This window comes from Pararge aegeria, chromosome 2, assembly GCF_905163445.1.
Source record: "Pararge aegeria chromosome 2, ilParAegt1.1, whole genome shotgun sequence".
Lineage (NCBI taxonomy): Eukaryota > Metazoa > Arthropoda > Insecta > Lepidoptera > Nymphalidae > Pararge > Pararge aegeria.
In genome coordinates, this window is record NC_053181.1 from 17190181 (window position 1) to 17212627 (window position 22447).

The following is a 22447-nucleotide window of genomic DNA, read 5'->3' on the forward strand; positions in this document are numbered from 1 at the left end:
CTTAACAGGTAAACCGATCGTGATTAAATTTAGGATAGAGATAGCTTGTATCTAGAACATAGATAGATACTAAAAGTAACTTAGTTATTAATACTTCAAAAAGAGAAATAATCTATATATAAAAATAAAAAATAAATAAATAAATATACTACGACATTACACACATCGCCATCTAGCCCCAAATATGAATATTTCTATGAATATAATACACAGAATTACTTATAATATACAGATAAACACCCAGACACTGAAAAACATTCATGTTCATCACACAAACATTTTCCAGTTGTGGGAATCGAACCCACGGCCACGACTCAGAAAGCAGGTTCGCTGCCCACTGCGCCAGTCGGCCGTCAACACAAATATATGCCAAGAGAATCTTTGATTTGGTTAAAATCGTAGGTTTAAGTTGCTTTAAATTGCAAGACCTAATCTCATTTAATAAATGTAATCGCAATCTCTTTCTTTCTTTGTGCTAAGACACTGTCGTGTAACCTGCTTGTATAATAAGTTAATTTGGCGGATATATGCTATCAGTTCGCATCAAGCTATCAAGCCAACAATTTATTTTATTCTTCCACACCTATTTCCTATAAAATAAAGAAAAACTTTGATACAAAACAAATTAAAGTCATTATTTTATACTAATGAAAATGTTCCGCCTCATACCCAGAGCGTGCACGTGTAGCTAAGAACGCGAATCTCTCCGCATTTCTCCGGCTTTCCTCCGGTTGAATAACCCCAGTCATTGCGTTAGGTAATTACGTAAAATCAAGAAAGAATGTATAATTTATGCTCTCCTAGTAGAGTCTTACGACTGCATACGGAAAAACGCCGGCTTATGTAAAGCAAGTAATATAAGAAAAAGTCAAACAAACGAGAGTTAAGTTTAAAGGAGCTTTGGTTTTGATATTTAATTTTGCTCAATAGAAGTTCATCATATAAACCCATTTCCAGCCCTCTACAGGGCACGGGTCTCTTCCCACAATGAGCATAGGTTAAGTCCATACTCCACCTCGCTGGTCCAGCGCGGATTGGTAGACAAGACACCAGTTATGTAGCTTTTAAAAGTTAGGGTTTTTTAATTTAGACCCTGTTTTACTTTCTACATACTTTCCCATGTCTATTGCTACCATCTCTATCCGCGGGTATTAACGTAAAAAAACGTATTATTATAAGTACCTACGTAGAAATTATTTCTTTTTTACTAAGTCAGTTCTGAAATAGAGTGAATGAATGTCTGTATGTAATAATAATTAATACCTCAAATGTACTACAATAAACACCAATCAAAAGTTTCTTTGTCAATTTGTCTCTCGGTACTACATATTGTTCAGGTTCTCAAACCGCTCGGATAATTAATGAGATATTGTTGGCTACGACGTTTGGTTCCGGGCTAAGCCGAAGGCAAAAACTAGTGATGAATGAAAGTCTTATTAGTATTCATTATTTATGTGTAGTTTAGCTTGCGGCAGCCATATTTTTTATCGATGTTTAGAAAATAAACTAGGTATATTTATTGGAAAATATTTATAGCAATCATATATTAATTTCGTAAATAGTTAACGGCGTAGATAGTTTACTCTCCCATATATTTACAAACTTTTATACTCTTATTGAAAGTAAGAAAGTATGTCTGTTTGTGTGTTACCTATGTTAAGATCATTAGGTGAGCCGATGTTGATGAAATTTTGCACAGAGATAACTTGCATCCTGGAGACATGAAACAAGTTTTGCAGAAATTAAAAAAAAAAAACCTAAACAAAACCTTAAGCTCTCTTGACAAACAATTAGTTTTAACACTAATAGCCTGATGGTAATTTATAAATTCATATTGTTTTTCTTAGCCAACTCGCATCAGAGCAACGTGGTGGGTTTACTCTCTATAACCCTGCGAACCCTATGATACGTTCATACAGCGGTTACGATGACGAGGTGTTAAAAAAAACAAATAATGATTTTACCGTGCTTTATATACAACAAGTTGTGTTAACTTAGTATGGACAGGATGATAGGGTTTACATTTATGGGGCGTTACTTTGCATATAGAGCGCGGGAAACGGACATTCGCGAGCACATGCAGGCATGCTATATTGCCAGGCTTAATACAAGCTTGAAATTTGCACATAACAGCTTGTCAATGTATGCCGTAAATAACGATGTATCGACTGTGGAAACACTCAGTGACTTGAGTTCAACCAGCCAATAATATGGAGACAGATAAAGGTAATAAGTGTCAGAAGTGCTCGCAAAATGTCCTTCTCAAATACGCCCGATGGGTTTTCTCGTAATGGCATCCTTCTCTTAATATTCCGTTGATAAACACGTTTTGTTATGGCAATCAAATTATTAACAATCAGCAAAGATGTTAGCTAAAACACGGCACTAGAAACTAATCGCTCATAAACAACTGTGTTAGAAAGTTAACATAAACATTATTAAAGTGAATGATGAGTTTCACTAAGAAAACGAACACGAAGAACAACTCTCTATGCTTTAATCTATTGTTTTATTTTTAAATATTAGACAACGTGGAATAAAAGTGGAATAAAATTTCGAAATAATATTGAAGTATGCATAAGTATATTCTATAAGGAATCAATCTGTAAAAATATTAAATCAAAAGAAGCATTTTTATTTTGCTATAAAAACGAATTCAAAAAACTCTAAGTGTTTACTTATGACAACCCTATTGAAGATAAAAGACCGACACGCGCATAGTATCTACGCTACGTGACGCGTACCTAATGAAGTCACAGGAGCCACATGATTTTAATTTTGCATGTGATGCTAGGGCTGTATCTGATTTCTTTCAGCAAAAACTATGACAGTTTTTTACTCAAAAATTATTAGGTTTTCGCTTTCACAGATAAGTCTCAGAGACAGTATATAATATACCTCTTAAGCCTGTGAAGTATTATTTCGTTTTTCATTTACACATTGTAGATTGTTCTTTAGTATGTCAACACATAATATAAACATAAATAGTAGAATTTAAAGAGACACAGTGAAATGACACACAATCTTTTATTTACACATCCTGTCATACATAATACGATTGTGTATTAGAAAATAACAATTACGATGTAGGATCGGGGACAACATTGATATTACTCTGTCGTAGTTCTCAATATTTAGGCCTTGCTGAATCTGATGAACTTTTTAGGATTTTTGGCAAAGAATTAGTTGTAAGGACGGATAGTGACATAGGCTTCTGTAAATCCCAGCAAAACAACCGGCTCCCATGGGATTTCAAAAACCGTAATAAACGCACATAACAGCTAGTAAAAATATAAAATACATAACCATACTAAATGAATCCGTTTGCGCCAATCACTTGATTATAATGAAGGTGACTGTAGGCAGTAAGGACGTCTGGTTTTACACGATAGGTATAACAAGTTTTCCAAAATGTCACACAATCGCAACATTTTGTTTATAAAGAGCCGTATCGATCGGTGCCACTCGGCAACCGCGTGGAACCTAAAAGTTTTGATGTTTATTTTTACCCGCGATCGAAAGCAGAGATGTCGCGAATATTCTTACAATTACTGTTGTCTCTGATAAATCGGTGACTAGCGGTTGCCTGTGACTTCATTTATGTAGACTTTCTGGTTTACCGCGAGATTCGGAAGTGTATTGTAGAACTTTTAAATAGAAACAATTCCACCACACATTATCTTCGCCTAACTGTAACGGTTTTTCCAACATTTACAAATTATACTTAAAAACTTAATTCATACCTATGACGCTGACTTCCTTTACTATACCAATTCGAAATATATTAATCGAAAACACACAAAAACACTATAAATGCTATAAAAAATATCGATTCCTCGCAAATATAATATCACGTGTTGGCTTCGTGATCTAACAAGTTATAGACGTAACATACTATATGCATATTTATGTATATTTATTCAACTGTGATGTCCGAAAATATTTTAATAAAATTATTTTAAGGTGAACTATGCATATTTCGATTTAATTCAATAGAGGCTCAAGCCGACTTATTACCTATTCATTCAGTGAAACTCTACCACTGTTTACAAGTAATAGATAGGTAATAATATTTAAAAGAATAATAATTTCGATAATAATAATAAATAAATAAATAAATAATAAATATACTACGACAGTATATACATCGTCACCTAGCCCCAAAGTAAGCGTAGCTTGTGTTATGGGTACTAAGGCGACTGTTAAATAATTTTATGAATAATATACATTAGTACTTATAATAAACAGATAACCCCAGAAGTATATACAAATATTTTCCAGGTTTGGGCATCGAACCCACAGCCTTGGACTTAGAAAGTAGGTTCGCTGCCCACTCCGCCAATCGGCCGTCAATAATAAACTGCCACTGCCAGTGCCAGTCTACAAACGCTTTACTTTCGCTTTACTTTGAGTTGACATCAATTCCCGTTCCTTAACTTCTAAATTAGGGATAAAAATTATAAGTACTTACGAGTCACAACAAAATATATAGAGATTTGACTTTGTATAAAAAATCTAATCAATCCCCACAAAGTAATGCGCGTAAAACTTTTAATACGTTAATATTTTCCATAAAACATTCATCCGCTATTCTACACCATTTACTCCGACTCACCGCGTTAATTCGCCCATCTGCACTGTTACTTCGTTTTCTTGGCTTATAAAGATCGTTATGTGATGATAAATATAAAATGCTATACCTACTCTTCTTCAAGAGTTTAGCTATCAAAAGCAATGAAATGTTTTTTTTAAAATTCGTCAGATAATTCTAGATATACATACAACGCACTAACGTTAAAACAAAAACAAAACTTTAGCTGTATCCATTATAATTAGTATAACAAACTTTTTTCTGCATTTTTTTTTTTAAATATTAATAGCGGGCAAACGAGCAAGTCAACGAGGGTCACCTGATGGTAAGTGATCACCGCCGCCCATAAACATCTGCAGCACCAGAGGAGCCTCCGATGCGTTGCCGGCTTTTAAGGAATTTGTTTAACCGCCCCTTGAATAACCCTAGATTGTATTTTTGAGGAAACACATCAGATGGGAGATTGTTCCATAATTTGCAAGTGCGCGGTAGAAATGATCTGGTATTTCGAACAGTAGAAGAATACCAGGCATCCAGATGATGAGGGTGGAATTTATTTTTAATCGGCATTTTTTTTTGTTATAATCAGACAACGGAACTAGTTAACGGAAGTATCTCGCAAACATTGCAATACTTTATATCACAGCGCATAATATTAATTAAAGTATGATAAGATTATTTCAAAATCCTAATTAGTATATACGAATGCACAAAATAAATGACATCATTTACTTAATTATTATTGTTATAATATCGGCTTACTAATAAGAATTTAAAACATTCTCATATAGTTACGAGATTAGAATCTAGTTGGTAGGATCCGGTTGACTTGTACCCTTGCCCGAGATCCTCTTCGTGTTAATTTATATCTCCTTGTTTTGTTGTTAATCTTCTTTATGTATTTTAAATGGGACATTACCATATATCACTCGTTATATTATGTTTGGCGCTTTTAATAGTCAAAATCCAATCAAAGTTTCATTCACAACTTTTTTGGGAAGTTGGTTTTTAAATTAAAATTAAACTTTTTTTTTCAAATATGCATTGAATCGGTGATTGCTTAGTGGTTAGGACTCCGACAACACTTTCAGGGGGCCGAGTTCGAATCCCAGCACGCACCGCTAACTTTTTTAAGTTAGGTGCGTTTTAAGCAAATAAAATATCACTCGCTTCAACGGTTAAAGAAAACATAGCGAGGAAACCTGCATGTATGAGAGCTTTCCATAATAATTTCAAAGGCGTGTGTAGTACTAGCACTGGGCCAATGTAGACGGCTTGAACCCATCCGACTGTGGGAGGAGTTAACTGGCCCTTCAGTGGGCTGGTAAGATGATGATGATAAATCACAACTGTCATTACGTGCCACAATCGTCATTATGACGTGCAGTCGTTCATGTATTGCTTAATCAACGATCAAAAGTCCCGTTAACTAAGCTACGTGCTTGTGGTAGTCTGCAATCGTTTTTCATTTATTAACGCAAAGTTTTTATGTACACATTGTATAACTCGTCCTCTGATTATTTACCCAGATAACTGCGAGTGGCATTGGGAAGTGCCAAGTGACAATTTGGTTTCGAGATTTCACTTTTTATACCGTCGAGCAGGAATAAATAAATATGTTATGGCTGTCGTGTGAAACGGTGATAGAGGTTAGGACTTCGGCTTCACTTTCGGGGGGCCGAGCCCGAGTCCCGGTATGCACCTCTAACTTTTGTTAGTTATGTACGTTTTAAGCAATAAAAAACGGTTTAAACGGTTTAGGAAAACATTGTGAAGTAGCCTGTTAGCTTGAGAGTTCTCTATAATGCTCACCAATCCGCACTGGGCTATCATGGTGGACTACGGCCTAAACCCTTCTCATTCTGATAGGAGATCGGTGCCCTGTAGTATGCCGTAATGAGTTGATGATGAAGATAATGATCTGCCAAGTCAGTCAAATGGTTATCAAGTATTACTACGAATGAAGAGGTACCGAGTTTTAGGGTCTAATGACAGATAATGCAACTGTCTTTTAGTCAATCGATGACATCTTTGTATAAATAGGAATATATCATCATTATTGACTCTTTACCAGCCCACTATAGCCCTTCTCCTCTTCAAGTGAGAAGGGATTAGGCTGTCCCCCAAAAACTCCAAGTGCAGACTTCACATACCCTGGAGAACGTTATGGAGGCAGGCATACAGGTTTCTTCAAGGTGTTTTCCTTCACCGTTAAAGGAATACTTCTATACTTCAATTGCTTGATTTTAAAATGCACCTATTACCCTGAAAAGTACCATCTACCGGGGATAAATATCAGACCCCCTGAGGTAGGGAATTAACTTTCACCCGTACGCTAATTTTATTATCAAAATATTATGTGCTAACAATAACTTAACCTAAGAAGGTTTGCATGTACAGTCAGTTTGAAAAACTTACGGTAACCTAGCGACAAGTACATACACCTTGATTAGGCACCCACGATACACACTTGTTATAATCTGGGTAAGCACTAGGTACCATTGGAAATTATAATTTTTTAATAATTTAGTGTGTTAATAAACGTTATTTACAATTATTTTATTATCAATTAATTAGCGGCCCAATACAGGTCATTTTGTTTTACGAAGTTCCCAATACTGGAGCCTGGAGTAAAAAAAAACTGGCCGTATCCAAAGCGGCTAGAAAGCCCGCTAAGCCATCATAACATCTGGTACCTATGAAGTAACTTATGAGTTCATTACCTCAGAACGCCAACCCGGATTTGAAAAGCCCACCAATCTAATAAGCTCCGTATTTTTCGCTATCGAATATTATAAAAACGAGTTTAATAGTTAGTTCATTTTGTTTTTATAAGACCTTAATTAATACAAATATTGCTAAAGATTTGATATCATTTATGCAGTCATAGTTGAATTAATATATGTATTTTTAAGTATTTATGTATATTATTCATTAAAAAAATATATTCATCAGTCATAGCTTGCATACGCTTACTTCGGGGCTAGATTACGATGTGTGTATTGTCATAGTATTTTTTTGTTTTTTTTTTATAATTAATTAAATTTTGACGACCTCCCTTACGCAGTGGTTAGATCTATAGGATATATTACAAAAAAAATTATAAGTCGTATGTTAAAACTCCGGCAGAGGCTGTGTTAGAATTTATAATTTCTGAATTTTCTGGGGTCTGGGTTTAACATAACTACCATCGCAATAACATGTAAACTCGCTACCATCTTCGACTGCATCATCACCATTGACCAGTAACACTGCTGGGCTTGACATAAAAAGGCTGATAATAATTCCTCGCCTTATTAATGAATTACCCACTGATGTACGAGACAATATTAATCCTGGTAATATTAAGAAAAAACTGAAGTCCTTCTTTTTAAGTCACTTATGATCATTTTCATACACAACATGGTAAACTGGCAATAATGTTCTGTAGTTAACGTACCTAGACTTAATTCTCTGTTAGCATATATTACAAACCTGGGTGGTTTTCTGATGCTAGCTATAAGTATTTTTTTTTTCTGTGAACTTTTTGTAAATAAATAAATAATGTAAAGATAAATTATATCAAAGACAAATAATAAAAATCGTTACATTTTTATCTTTTTTCAAATCAATACAATATTCTCGCATTATCTGATTGTACAAGTTAAGTCATTTAAAAAGAACATCATATTTAATTATAATATACAACGTAAAATGTTTCAACACTTGTTGCCTTTTTTTTTTATTCGCAAAAATACAAGCGATCGCCATCTTAAATGTTAGAACAGAAAGAACTACATTTGCATAGAAAATATTCATAAAAATCGTAACTCGTTGCCGAGATGTGACCTTATCACGCCAATCAAACATGTTTTATCAATACTAATATAGCTACACGATTGCGGAAAACGACGCGACGTCAGTATTTAAAATTCAAGTTATTATACGGGCCAGTTTCATCGGCCCTATTCAGATGTAATTCTATCTACTGAACTTTATTATTGAAATAACTATAATAAATGTGTAGTCTGGACGTAGAAACGATTGCGTTTGGACTCTGAGGCTAAGGCGTCGCACACAAAACAATTGAATGTCTAACATAACGTCTCGTGTCATAATAACTAATTTTTTTCTGAAAAAAAAATATTAAAAATATTAAAAGGTATGGCAGGGTTTTTAAAAACCGCAAATCCCGGACTAATTTGTACCAGCTGGCGTACAAAAAAGCAGAATAACGCTGCTTTAAACTGTTACTTCAAAACTAATTTTTGAATACAACTCCCCAAAAAATTTACAAAAAAAACCTTATTTGTAGCAAAATAAGATAAAATTCTAAGATGTCACAGTGTTTGCTATTCGGCAGATTTATTACCAGGACACACGTTGAACTTTTATGTGTGCATAAATAAAATAAGCTTCACAATTTTAATGTGTTTTCTTTAAATTCATTTGGTTTTAGAACCATGATAAATATAAAATGCTTACTACATTAATGAAACCTGGCTGCTATGTGCGGAAATGCAGCCAGCGTTCTTGGCACCAATCCACGTTGGCATGGCTTGTCTAGTAATGAGATTAGGTTATATTTTATAGGCATAAGTTTTATTGTAACGTTTTTTTTAAATAATAAATAAATATACTACGACAATACACACATCAGCATCTAGCCGCAAAGTAAGCGTAGCTTGTGTTATGGGTACTAAGATGACTGATGATTGTTTTTACGAATGATATACCTACATAAATACCTACAATATACAGATAAACACCCAGACACTGAAAAACATTCATGTTCATCACACAAACATGTTCCAGTTGTGAGAATCGAACCCATTCTCAGAAAGCAGGGTCGCTGCCCACTGCGCCAGTCGGCGTTTGCAATATGTGATTTTGTATTTATTATAATAAAGGTATCTTTAGCGACCAATCAGAAAGCACCAGAGCATACATCAGCATCGTCAGATTCAAAATGGACGTCAAAAAGTTCAGTGTACACGAGAAAGTGGCATTGTCACTTACGACTAGTGTGCGGGAGAAGCAGCTCACTTAGAGAAATTGGTGGTTGAGTGAGAAAGATGCCAACTCACCAACCTATTTTCTATGCATATTAGGTTTCTATGCAACGGTGTAAACGGCCACCGACAACTAAATAGTTGTGCAACCAAAAATACTCTGGACTAAGATAAAATGTTACAAACTATCTCGTCTTATCTCATACAAATAGGAAGCTGAAATGATAGACATAATTATAGCGTGCCCTGCATGTTAAGTCTTACAGAAGAGGTTTCCTCCATAGAGCTGGAAGCGCTTTTTGTTGTAAGCGCGACTAGTTGCGCTGCCACTGGTGTCCTAGTGAGCCAGTGCCATTAGAGATTAGAGCTCGGTAAAATTATCTTTATGATTCTCTACATATTCAAAATCACCATCATAGGGTCTAGCCTAATTCCATCCTAGAGCTAGCTAATATAAAATTTAACTAGTCATATTATTTGCTAATGATGAAACTACAAAAAGTATCTAAAACCAATGAGGTAACTCAGCACTAATCTGATAAAAACTTGCCATTTATTAAATTAATTGAAATGAACTATCAATCAAATATCACGAAACACGCAAAATAAACGTGCACACAATAAGTGCATACCAACTGCATTTTAAGGATAATTTGGAAAATCGCCTGAAAGTACCGGATATGCTAACAAGGATTTTGCAACCAAAATTAAACCCTATTACCAATAGTTTTAAAGTACGATATATATTGGCACTGCGTATTCGACCACCGTTTCACGAATCGGAAAATAGATAATAGTGCTGTTGTAAAGTACACGTATTAAATCATGTTCTTCCGATGGCCTTAAGACTCGGAAATGTGAGTAAAACAATGCTATATTACGCGTCTCTATGCGTATGTAATATGTAAATCGTTTAGTATATATGTTTAGCTGAGATTGTTGAAACAGGAAAATATTGGTCAGCGTCTCAAATCTTTAGGACCAAATTGAATTCGCTAAACTGAAATAAATTGACTATGAATACTGTTAGATTATGTCCAGCAATGGACGTTAATCGTTTGTAGTCATAGTGATGACAATGATATTATATTAGCTCTATCTGGCCACGCTTCGCTATCGCTAAGTCTAGTTTAGATTTCCATCCTGGAACCATAGGAAAGGGTAAAAAAAGGAATATTAACAGAAAAGGAATATTAGCTCCATTAATTTTTATAAATTTAAGCACCTTATTTTATTATTAACGTCCCACTTCTGGACACTTGCCTCTTTTCTCATAGGGTTTTAAAGCGTAGACAAAAATAGACATAAATTAAAAACAATTTAACCGGGTTTGAGACAAGATATCATGTTTATATATTAATTTTTTTTATTTTATTACAACACATTTAATAAATCGTGGTTACTATACGATTGATGAATTTCTTAACGACAAGGCTGCTTGGAAGCAGGGTCAGCTTGAGAGATGAGTCCCTCACAAGATAGTGAATTTAAAATATTGAAAACTGTAAAATTATGTTGAAAAAAGCAATCTGTTGAGTTTTTTGCCGGCTCTTCTTGGTGGAATCTGCCTTCCGAACCGGTGGTAGAGTCACAACAAACTGACTGACTTCGGGTTTCAAAATTGATTATAAACTGGGCCTACTTGAAATAATCGAATTTTGAATTCTGTTTTTTTTTTTTAACTTTATGTGGGCTATGTTAAATGCACCTTTAAGTTTAGCTGTTTGCATTATTACACAGTTTAGGGTACGATTCTAGTTTCCGACTGAATGTTGTTGGGGTATTGGGTTTTCTTTTAAAATATTCTTCTATATATTCTCTAGTAGTAGGAGAGCTTGTTGTATCAGAGGTCGTCAGGGATAGTACTAACGCCATTGATTATTCAGTGTCTCAGTAGCATTGCAGGGTTCTGGTGTAATTGTGGCAAATGAAGCTTAGCATCTTCGCCTCTGGCTAATAGACACCGGAATGCACTTTGTAAGACGTGCCCGTTGCATGCCCTAAGAAGTGTTGCGGTGTTTATAAGCGATAGCTTCGAATTATTATCAGGTGAGCCATCTACTGGGTCCGTCAATTATTACTATATACCTATGTTTAGCCCGATGTTCGGTTTTTGTTACTAACTGGTACCGAGAATGTCCTGAACGTAAGTTTAGTGTGATTACCTGATAAAGCTAAATATTTAGCATTATTTAGCTTTTATTATTTTTATTAGTGTTTTTACCTACACTTAGAGGAATTATCAATTTAACAAATTTAAAATGCATATAAAACGCTATGTCAATCTATCAATTTCAAATATCATGTCAAATTATCAATTTTATAAATTTAAAATGCATATAAATTTTCCGAACCCACAGGATATGAAACTGCGACTCTCTGGCAATCGCGGCCTGAGCGCTTTCTCCAATTAAGCTACGGCTCTCCTACCGTCGATGCCGAAATTAGTATATGCCTTTTACATCAGTCTTATAACGACTGTAGCGTCATCTAGTAGGATACGTTGCAGTTTCGATCTACTTTTTCAATGAGACACGTTTGAAACAAGAGATGATGACACATTGCTTGTTTTATAATTTTATTATTTTTATTAGTGTTTTTACCTACACTTAGAGGAATTATCAATTTTATAAATTTAAAATGCATATAAAAATTTATAAAATTATAAAAGTTTTGATCTTCAGCCATCCTTCCTTTGCAAGTTTTCACGGTGTGTAAGTGAGGTTAAGCGCAGATTTTTCAGAGCATAGGTTTGTCAAATATTTTATACGTGCAGCTTGTGGGTGTCATATACACAGACGGCCTATAACGACCTACGTATACAGTACAATAATAGCTTCAGAGTATTGATGCGGCTGCCACGATTCAGCAGTGCATCAAAAATGTTTGCGGAAAATCACGTTTATGACTTTTACGCAATCATGAGAAAAAGGTCTGCATAAATGATGAGCAGGATGCGTTGAAGCCCCAATAGTATTTTGAAAATAAGTTATAAATGGGAAAATCCCTTTATGGAGCACTGGGTTAGTACACCACACCTCGTACACCAAATTCTCCTGAGGGTACTTACCTTAGTTAGGATTTTGGCAAATTTTAATTAATAAAATAGTTAATAAGATAATTGTTACAAGCTATGGAATATTTAATCAGAAATAAATGTTATTATTAGTACCCATTGATCCGTAGTCGATCAACCTGTGACGAAATGCCATAATTAATTCCACATACATCAAACATTGCTAAACAACCTGCAAGCGTATTATTGTCATCCACCACAATACCAAATATATTCGGCTAAACGGGCCATTAGCTTTCCTTTGTCATTTATTTGTGTATACCACCGTTGTATATGATCAAGAACGTGGCATTTTAAACTCTTCGGCGTTGTATTAAGCGATGCAGACAGCTACTAGGCGGGTTTGTTTTTATGTTAATTTCTATTCTTTAGTACAACGGCGACGTGATGAAATTCCATGGAGGGGCGTGTAGCGTGGGACTTTCGGAATCGTTCAATGAATGTTTATGTCAATAATGACATGAGGTACAGGTAGCGCTTAACTTATAGTACTTTGAACACGAGGCAAGTGTAGAGTTGCCAACCGTATTCTTAAATATAGAATTATTTCAGTAGTTTATTAAGTGTACTATTAAAGTATTTTTTTTTATTAAATAGACGGGCGATTGGCGCAGTGGGCTGCGAGCCTGCTTTTTGGGCCCAAGACTGTGGGTTTAATACCCACAACTGGTGTTTGTGTTATGAACATGAATATTTTTCAGTATCTGGGTGTTTATCTAATATGCTATATATTTCATGTATTTATGTGTATATTATAAATAAAAATATTCATCAGTCATTTGAATACCCATAACACAAAATACACTTACTTTGGGTCTAGATGGTGAAGTATTGTCGTAGAATGTTATTTATTTATTTAATCTCTAATACGAAGAAAGTACCTACACTGAATACTTCTTTTTAAATCTTTAATTTATCAACCAAATAACTGCCCTGCAATTGTTAATTTGTTGGAACCAAGGGCGGAATTTATTGAACGTAGCACTCATTAGTGACGCAAAAATTTAGATTAAGAACGTTTGGAGTCAGTCATACAGAAATGATAAATAAATTGTGAAAAAATATTCTGTGCTGAAAAAGCCACAAAAATGGGTTCAAAAACAAAAGGCAAAATGGTACTTATCTATTTTATCTTTGCCTGTCTATATTTATTCATTTCAAACAACGTAAGGGTATTTTAAAAATGCAACATAGACGAAGTCTCGGGCATAAGCGAGTACCACATATGTATTATCAACTAGCATAATACTCCGGAGATAGTAACGTATTAAAAGGAGGAAGGTAAATAGAAGCCTCAAAGGAAAGTTGTCATAACAGCTTTAGCTTATAAAGGTGACGTAATCTCTTGTGACCTAAGAGGCTAAGATGTTGTTTACTTGTTTACTAAACTACAACTTAGAATCAAAGTTTATCCTTTCTTTTAGTTTGGTATTTTTTCGTAAATAAGTAATATTAAATTATGCTTTTTATAGTAACATAAAATAGCAGTTCTACATTTTTCAAACGATTTTATGTCTGCCTGCACCGTATATACTTTTATCTTGTTTGTGTAGTTGTTTTTATTCATGCTGCATAAGCAAGTTTAAATTGTGTTTTATTAAATATAAATCTGTTGGTAAAATAATAAAAGAAAAATAGACTTTAATTTTTGCGCGGGTATGAAATGGACAATTGTTTCGTTGGTGTAGTGGTTAGTATGTCCAACTACGGTTCTTGAGGTTTTGTGATCGGTCGGGTCAGGCCAAAAATTACTGAACCACCGCCACTTTCCACTTCTGAATACAGGCCAACTCTCTTAAAGAAAAGATATATACAGCATGATTGATTTTTCGGGCTAAAAACTATCCTGGGCATAGGAAGGTCATACGGCATAGGATTTCTAGAATATATAGCTATTTCTTTGCAAACTTTAGTGAAGATCGAACTAAACCGTACTTAATTATGGCTAACCCAAATGGTAAAAAGGTTTATTTTAAATCCCGCGTAAACAGTTATCGGTAGCTATTGCGTCGTAAAAAATATTCTATTCCTACACCCATCTTCAGAATGCAAGCTTTCTTCTTGCTGAATCTCATCATGGTGGATTCAGTGGTAGAGTAAAACATAGTCAACCGAGAAACACAACACTTTCGCATTCCTAATAGATACAGGGCTAAATACATTTGACAATAACACAAACTACATAATTAGTATTTTATTTTATTACTCTCCTAAACTGGTAAAATATTTTTGCTGGCATTAATATGGCCATGCGAGGTCGCTAGAAATCCATTAAATTTAATGTATTGTAATATGCACTTCACTTACATTTATACATTTTAATATAATGTTTATTGATTCATTAAAAGTCAAAGGTTGCACAACTGCTCAGCGGACATGTTTAATTAAAGAAATCATTAAAATCTGAGTCAATAACTTGCCAACCATCAAAATGCAATTCTAAATGTTCTGATGTGATGATAATTTATTTGACAATTGTTTATAAATTTGTATTTGAATTAATTAAAAGTTAAAATCAAACCAAAAATATATTTTGATACGCAACTAAAAATATGAAACCAATAGAGAAAAGATAAATAGGTAGTTAAAATAGGGTTGTTATAAACGGAATATACATAACTATTTTCTGCCTTAACTAATTATAGTATTAGTCACTATAAAATACAGTGCTAATTATCAGGCATATTCTATATAGATATATATTTACAAGAGCTGGTGCTTATTTCTCCCATAGAAATCTTTTTGCAATTCAGAGGAGAAATAGTATCAGCGTATTGGGCAGGACGAAGATAATGTGGGACTTCCCCTAATTTTAGGTATACACTCCGTATACCCAAAATTAAAACCAGCGAGGAATGTTTCTCTTGTTGGCTTTGTTAGACGCCGGGACACTTGGAATTCGTTGCGCTTCCCGGATGTCTACCAATTACTCCAACCGATTGCTGGGGCTCCCTGACGAGGCGGGAATCTCGATATCTCTTAGACAGTAGAGTGTATTGAGTGACAGGTAGCTAGCCCAATAGCTGCCCGCAGAAAGAAGCTGGCGAGCGGAAATTTGCCAACATCTTTTTCCCGCCCGTTTATGCTTGAGCACAATGTGACAAGCACTACGCAGGACAGCGAGAGGTCCACGTCGATGGTCGCCACCAGAGTGCGGCGCTGAGGACCAGCGTATTGGGCTCTTGCCTAGCGCGACCATTTAAAGAAAGGCTTGTAATTTTTGTAAAAAAAATTGTTACACTTTTATAATTATGTCATTATTATTATATCTAAAAAAAATCAGCCTTCAAATAGATTACATTTTTTAAGTTGGGTTTTAATCAATTCATCAAAATGGAGAACAATTATTTGTATTTAAAGTGAAAGTACTTGAGCCTATTAATAATTAGAGTGACTTAATACATTGTTTGTGAAAAGCAAATTGACCTCATGCAAGATTTCCTTTTTATAAAAGGTGAATACGTTTACTTTTCATGCGTAACGCCATCTATAGATGCATGCAAATATTCAAGTTCAAAATGAAGATGAATTTTTTCGATTCATATTAATATTTTTTTGATTTTATAACAATAAATCACTGGATTATTTAAAAGTGATTGCTATATGATAGATAAGTTTTAAGTTTGACTCTGATTCAATAACCCTAAAAAAAACTCTAGACGAGTAGAAGTAGTAGTAGAAAAAAGTGCCTCTCAATGATACTTGATAAGCCTTTAGATATATAAACAAATATGTATGAAAAAAGTAGGTCATATCGCGAGTATATTGCTCTCAATTTCATCGCGATCGTAGCGCCAGTGTAAAGACATCAACGCGCGTTTTCTCGTTGATATCTAATATATCGCATATATCTAATGTAACTCCACATAATTATTAAACAATTATATTATTTTGAAATTTAAACGTTATCTTAAATTGTATTTGATGTACGTAATTAATATGCTATTTTGTATATTAAACGTTTGTATTCAAATCCAGTTCCGCATCAATTTGCGTATAACGCACGCACGTCTAATTTAAACGCAACTATTTTTGTATGCATAAAAACTGACGTCAATGAGTTATCTTTACTAATATTGGAAAGCTGGAGATATGTCTATTTGAATTATCTGTTACAATACGCAAATTTTTGGAAATAAAAATTTGATTAGAAAAAAAATTGGCTTAACCAGAACGTTTTTGTAAAGGCTATACATATTTTAATATCCATGGAAGAGTTTCGTCTTTCAAATCTTCACCTTATACAACCACGACGGGCCATCCGAAATAGGCAAAATTATACGGAGATATGGTGTAACATCGCATAAAAACATACGCGACAAATCGACAACCTACTTTTGCCAGTCGTATAAAAAATATTTTTTTTCGTGCCATTGATTTTTGTCACCAGTTCCGTAATTGACATTGCGTAAGAAATCGATTAAAAATAAACTCAAACTTACCGCTTGCAAAAATCTGAAGTGAAAGTCGTAAATAGCAGCTATTCGCAAGCTTGGAACGTCACTATTGCGAGCACACAACACTGTTGCACTATTGATGGGATAAAACACTGTGTTCTATATTTGAATTTTTTCAGGGAAATAGGGCGGATTCGGAGAGCGCGCTTCAGTTAGGCGCGCGCATTTGCGTCGGGCGCACGGAGCGGCTGGCGGCGAGAGACTGCGCGCGCGGCTCCCACCATCCGCGCCCGAAATACTAATCACCTTGCTATCGAGTGTGATTGGAACGCAAGTTAAAAGATTCGGCGGATTGATATATACCTCCTTCCTGGTCATGATGATCTGCTTCCTCGGTGTAGTTTTAAATATGTTTGATTACATTACTGGGCCAAAAATTTTAACAATTAAAAAAAACCTGTCCGTAAAATCTCAGTATCAGTCTGGAGTTATTCAATCCCAAACTCGACTTACCGATTATTATCAACAAACTTTATTTATTCTAATTATTCTTATTATTCTAAAAGTTAGCCCTTGACATTCATTCACACATTCACAACCTGGTGGTAAGTGATTATGCAGTCTAAGATAGTAGCGGGCTAGCCTTTTAGGGGCAAAACAGTGACATTAAGCTCATACGTATGTCGGTTCTCTGCGACATCGTACCGCTTTATTACTAAGTGGCACGGTTATAAATACATCCAGCTAACCCGCATTACAAGTACGGAGGATCTAATCGCTAAATCCTAAGAATGGTGATAATATATTATTTATTAAAATGCTTACATTAAATTACCCACTCTTCATTTAACTTTAAGCGTAAGTGTATGTTTGAATTCTACTAATCAAACAATATTTGCATCAATGAATATGTTTACCATGAATGTGAATCAATAAATCTAAAAAATAAGTCACTATTATTTTTTAAATTAATCCTTTTATTGCATCGAATAGTTCTAAAATAAAAACCTTTTGCAAAATACGAGTATATATGAATCTTTGAATAAATAAATCTCATTTTCCCTCATCAATGCTATGTTACTAAATACCTCAAATGACGTGAAATTAAACGCCCGAATCTCGTCACTTAAACCAAATGATCGAAGGTAAGACACGGATCTAAATGACGATTGTCATTTCTCCCACATTATGGGTAAGGTCACTGTAGCACCCATCTCGGTCCTGACGTGTCAAACTGGCAACTCATACAGGTCATTGTCAAATTTGACTAGTTCTCTTCCGCAGGAGTAACCTTGGCATTTCTTAATATAATTATTTCGGTGAAATAACCTGACTGCTCGGATTGGAAATTAAAGCTTCGATAGTATTGACTGACTTTGAAAACAAGATTCAATGAAAAAATAAGCGGCGGATAAACAAGTGTCTCAGAGGCCGGAGACACTTTGGCGGTTCCTCTGGTGCTGTAAATGTCCATAAGCGGCGGTGTTCACTTAACATCAGGTGACCCGCATACTCGTTCGCTCGCGATTTATTTATTTATAAAATAATATATATATATATATATTTATACCATGATTTATTTCCAGACATTTCCGGAGTAAATTTAATTAACGGAATTTTTCTAGATAATTCTAATAAATTTTTTGTTAAAAAATGCTGATTTAGTTTTAAACTGCTCCAATACAGCATAAATAAAGCAAGCGGGAAATAGTTTCAAGATAACTGACTGAGCACTGGACAACCTATCTACTATACGCAAAAAATAAATATGATTATTTTGGTTATTTGGTATCCATCAGTTGCAGATCCTACCACTAACAAAGAATAGTAACGTTAAAGGAAGAATCGAAATCGCATTGTTAGTTAATTCATATGCTCAAGGTTAACCAAGAATATTTCTAACATTTTTTATTTAGTCCTAGCAATGAAGTCCTGATAAATGTTTCAACAATTCATGTATGTGTGTTGTTCCAGTGTCGTTAAAGCTGTCTGCTGAGGACTTCTTTCGTCTATCTCCAATCATATTCATAAGACCTACAAAGAAATTCAGGCTAAACTAAAATATCAAGTACCAAAAGATTTATTTTAATCGGTTAACATTTGACGGAGTTATGTTCTAAAATCATCAAAAACTTTTATCCCCTCTCCGAAAAAACTGAGTTGAATTTCGGGATACAAGTATCCTTTGTTCAGCCTCACCCAAATCGTGCAGTTTCATTTGAATTCATTCAGGAAAGACTGACACGAATGAAAAAAAAATACACTTTTTGGTTAAGTATCGTTTACAGAGTAAAAATTTAAAATATCTTTAATATACAGTTTTGTTAAAAGTAAAGATTTAGCCAATAATTTAGAATTTCTTATTAAGATAATGACTATATCGAAATTGCCCAACAATTTAAATTTCCTACTATCTATCTTGTTATCTTCGAACAGAACGATAACGTATCTTTTTCCAATTATTTCTTTAGATAATTCTTTAATATATCAATAAATATGTACAATGGAATAGAAAGAGGTATATTAATAATTTATTAGTTTTCCAATGTTTTTCTTTGTTTACAGATCAGAAATGTACAAAAAATTCAAAATTCAAAATTCATTTATTTCAACTAAAAACCTTTATATGAACTTATGAAACCTCAAAGACGTAAATTTGTAATAACTCTACCACAGGTTCGAAAAGCAGATTCTACAGAGAAGATTTTTTTTTTCCTATTTTGCGTGACATAAGAGCGTGTGTAACAAGCTACCTTATCATTAAGAAATTCATCGATGAATGTGATATCTGATCCATACAAACTCACTTCCGTATGGGGAATTTGATTTTTCTTAATGCCTTTTTTTCTATTAACGAGTGAGAAATCTCACGAGATACCAGGGTTCCTAGGGGGTGCAATTTTTATCCATTAATCCTAATTATGTTTTCAAGAATGAAGAAGACAAGTTGTACCGACCCGCAAATAAAATATCCCTCGTGACCCTCGTGAAATATGGACAAGAAGAAAAATGAAGAATCTCGGATACATAACTTTGGTTTTGGATACATAACAACCCTTATTGGTGTACTCTGGTAGGGCTGAGATGAATATGCCTGTTTTTTATGGGAGAGAGGAATGTGTCCAGCAATGAAATCAACGAAGTTAATGCTAATGAGGGTAGGTAAATAAAGCACTTTAATATTTGCGCAAAATATACATACCAATTATTGCTATTTGTATAATAACAAAATGATTCATCGTCTACAGCCTACGACAGGTAATAAACAATTAAACATACAAGACTATTTACACCTAAAGGTACATTTAGCTGTAGGATGCGCCTTCAGGCATCAAATGTTCATAAGGCCGTTTAAATATCAACGGTCTTTTGTAACAAAACTAATATTAATAACATTCTCAATATTTATTTTATAGTCACGTATTAGTTTTGAAGGTCATAAGAGGCGCGAAGCTCAAGTAGAAATGGACGCGGCATCTAGCTTGAGAACAGTTGGGCATTGGGGTTTTAGGGTCCTAATAATGACCGCACACCGATAAACGCATGGCTGGTCAACTCCATATGAGGTGAACGGACAAAATCAAACGAGGAGCTGGAAGCCGCAAAAGCCAAAGACCAAAGTATCCGTCCGTGGGCATCAATCAGTTAATGCGATGCCGATTATATTACCTATTTACAAGCAAAAAAATTTTAAAATTTGACCATGTTTTGTGTACATATCAAATCTGAACCACTTCAAATTTAAGTTATTTTACACTATTTAAAGTTTCTAAGGAGATAGCGAACAGAACTTGTTAACGGAATTAATAAAACACAAACAGTAGGTAGGTCTAAAGTATTGCTTGACATGGTCATATAATGCGGTGGGAAGAAAATTTTGTTACCGAAGGAATGTTTTCAAATCCAAAGGTTGCCTGGCAGATATGGTTACTTAGCGATAAGGCCGTCTTTTGGATTCTAATTCGTCTTATATGTTTCTTTTCATCATCATCATCAACAGTCTATCACAGTCCACTGCTGGACTAAAGGCCTCTCCGAACTGGAGGATTTGCCCATAACCACCACGCTGGGCAGATGGGTTGGTGATCGCAGTAGATGGTAGAAGTAGCACAGAGGACGCTACTGCCCGCTCTCCGTTATATTCTCTTAGTATGTTTTTTTTTATTTCCTTGTATTTGTCAGTAAATAAATAATGTTTTTATATTAATAATGTTTTTATATTAGCCAACACACCTGCTTTATGCTGCCTTTGCACAGGAAGTCATCCAGCTAATTACAAGGGATGTAAAGTATATAAAGAAATATTGTCCAGAAAAATTCAAAAACCATCAAAACTGCAAAATATCCGCAAACAAAATGAAGCTGAATCCAGCAAAAGAGCTGTCATGTATCCTCACAAAGAAAAGGACACTATAGTACAAGGAAAATCACAAACCCAACTCTATAGTGAAGTAGTGAGGAGTGAATTGGGAAGAAAAATGAACAGTAGAATTTTCGAAGAAAAACCGATGTATAACGTTGACAATAGAAAGTCACAGCGCACACCCTACAGCACTGAAGCTGAAAGAAGACACGCTGAATCAAATGATTCACAGCCAAAAAATAAATTAGAAACTCTTATCATTAATCAGGCAGAAAAGATAGACCAGCTCCTTCAACACATGGGCACTCTGATGAGTCTCATCACTACACTGTTGAATAAATTGCCCTAATAGGTTCTTTGAGGATTGCTACCTGGAACATCAATGGCTTACTGCCAAATAAGGAAGATCTAGATATAGTTCTTAAAACAAACAAAATAGATGTAATCTTAATATCTGAAACACACCTTAACGACCGGGCATGCTTCAAACTTAAACACTATAGTGTGTACACAACAAATCACCCAGATGGAAGATCTCATGGTGGCACAGCAGTAATCATAAAAAGTAACATTAAGCATAACATGCATAGTGAATTTAAAGAAAACTACTTGCAAGCTACAACTATCACTATAGAAGATAAATTGGGCCCTATAAATATAAGCGCTGTTTATTGTCCCCCTCCTAACAAAATCAAGGAAGAAAACTTCGCCTGTTACTTCAAGAGCTTAGGAAACAGGTATATATCTGGAGGAGACTGGAATAGTAAACACACTTTTTGGGGCTCCAGATTAATAACGACGCGAGGTCGAGAGCTTAAAAAATGCATAGATAGTCTCCATCTAACTGCCTTATCTACAGGAGAACCAACCTACTGGCCGACAGATCGTAATAAAATACCCGACTTGCTAGACTTTTTCATTATAAAAGGACTCTCTCATATGCATTACATTGCAGAGTCATGTCTCGACACATCATCTGACCACTCGCCGGTTATAGGCACATTTAGTACAAGTGCAATTCAAAAAAAG

The 22447-nt window shown here is 34.6% G+C and overlaps 1 protein-coding gene across 1 annotated transcript in view; it reads right to left on the reverse strand.

The window, feature by feature from the left end:
* Positions 1–17295, reverse strand: part of LOC120634756 — a 186772-nt gene extending 169477 nt beyond the window's left edge. Inside the window, exon 1 of the mRNA XM_039905532.1 lies at positions 17101–17295. The gene's annotated coding sequence lies outside the window, so the exon portion shown is untranslated. The remainder of the gene's footprint in view (positions 1–17100) is intronic.
* Positions 17296–22447: the final 5152 nt, after the last annotated feature.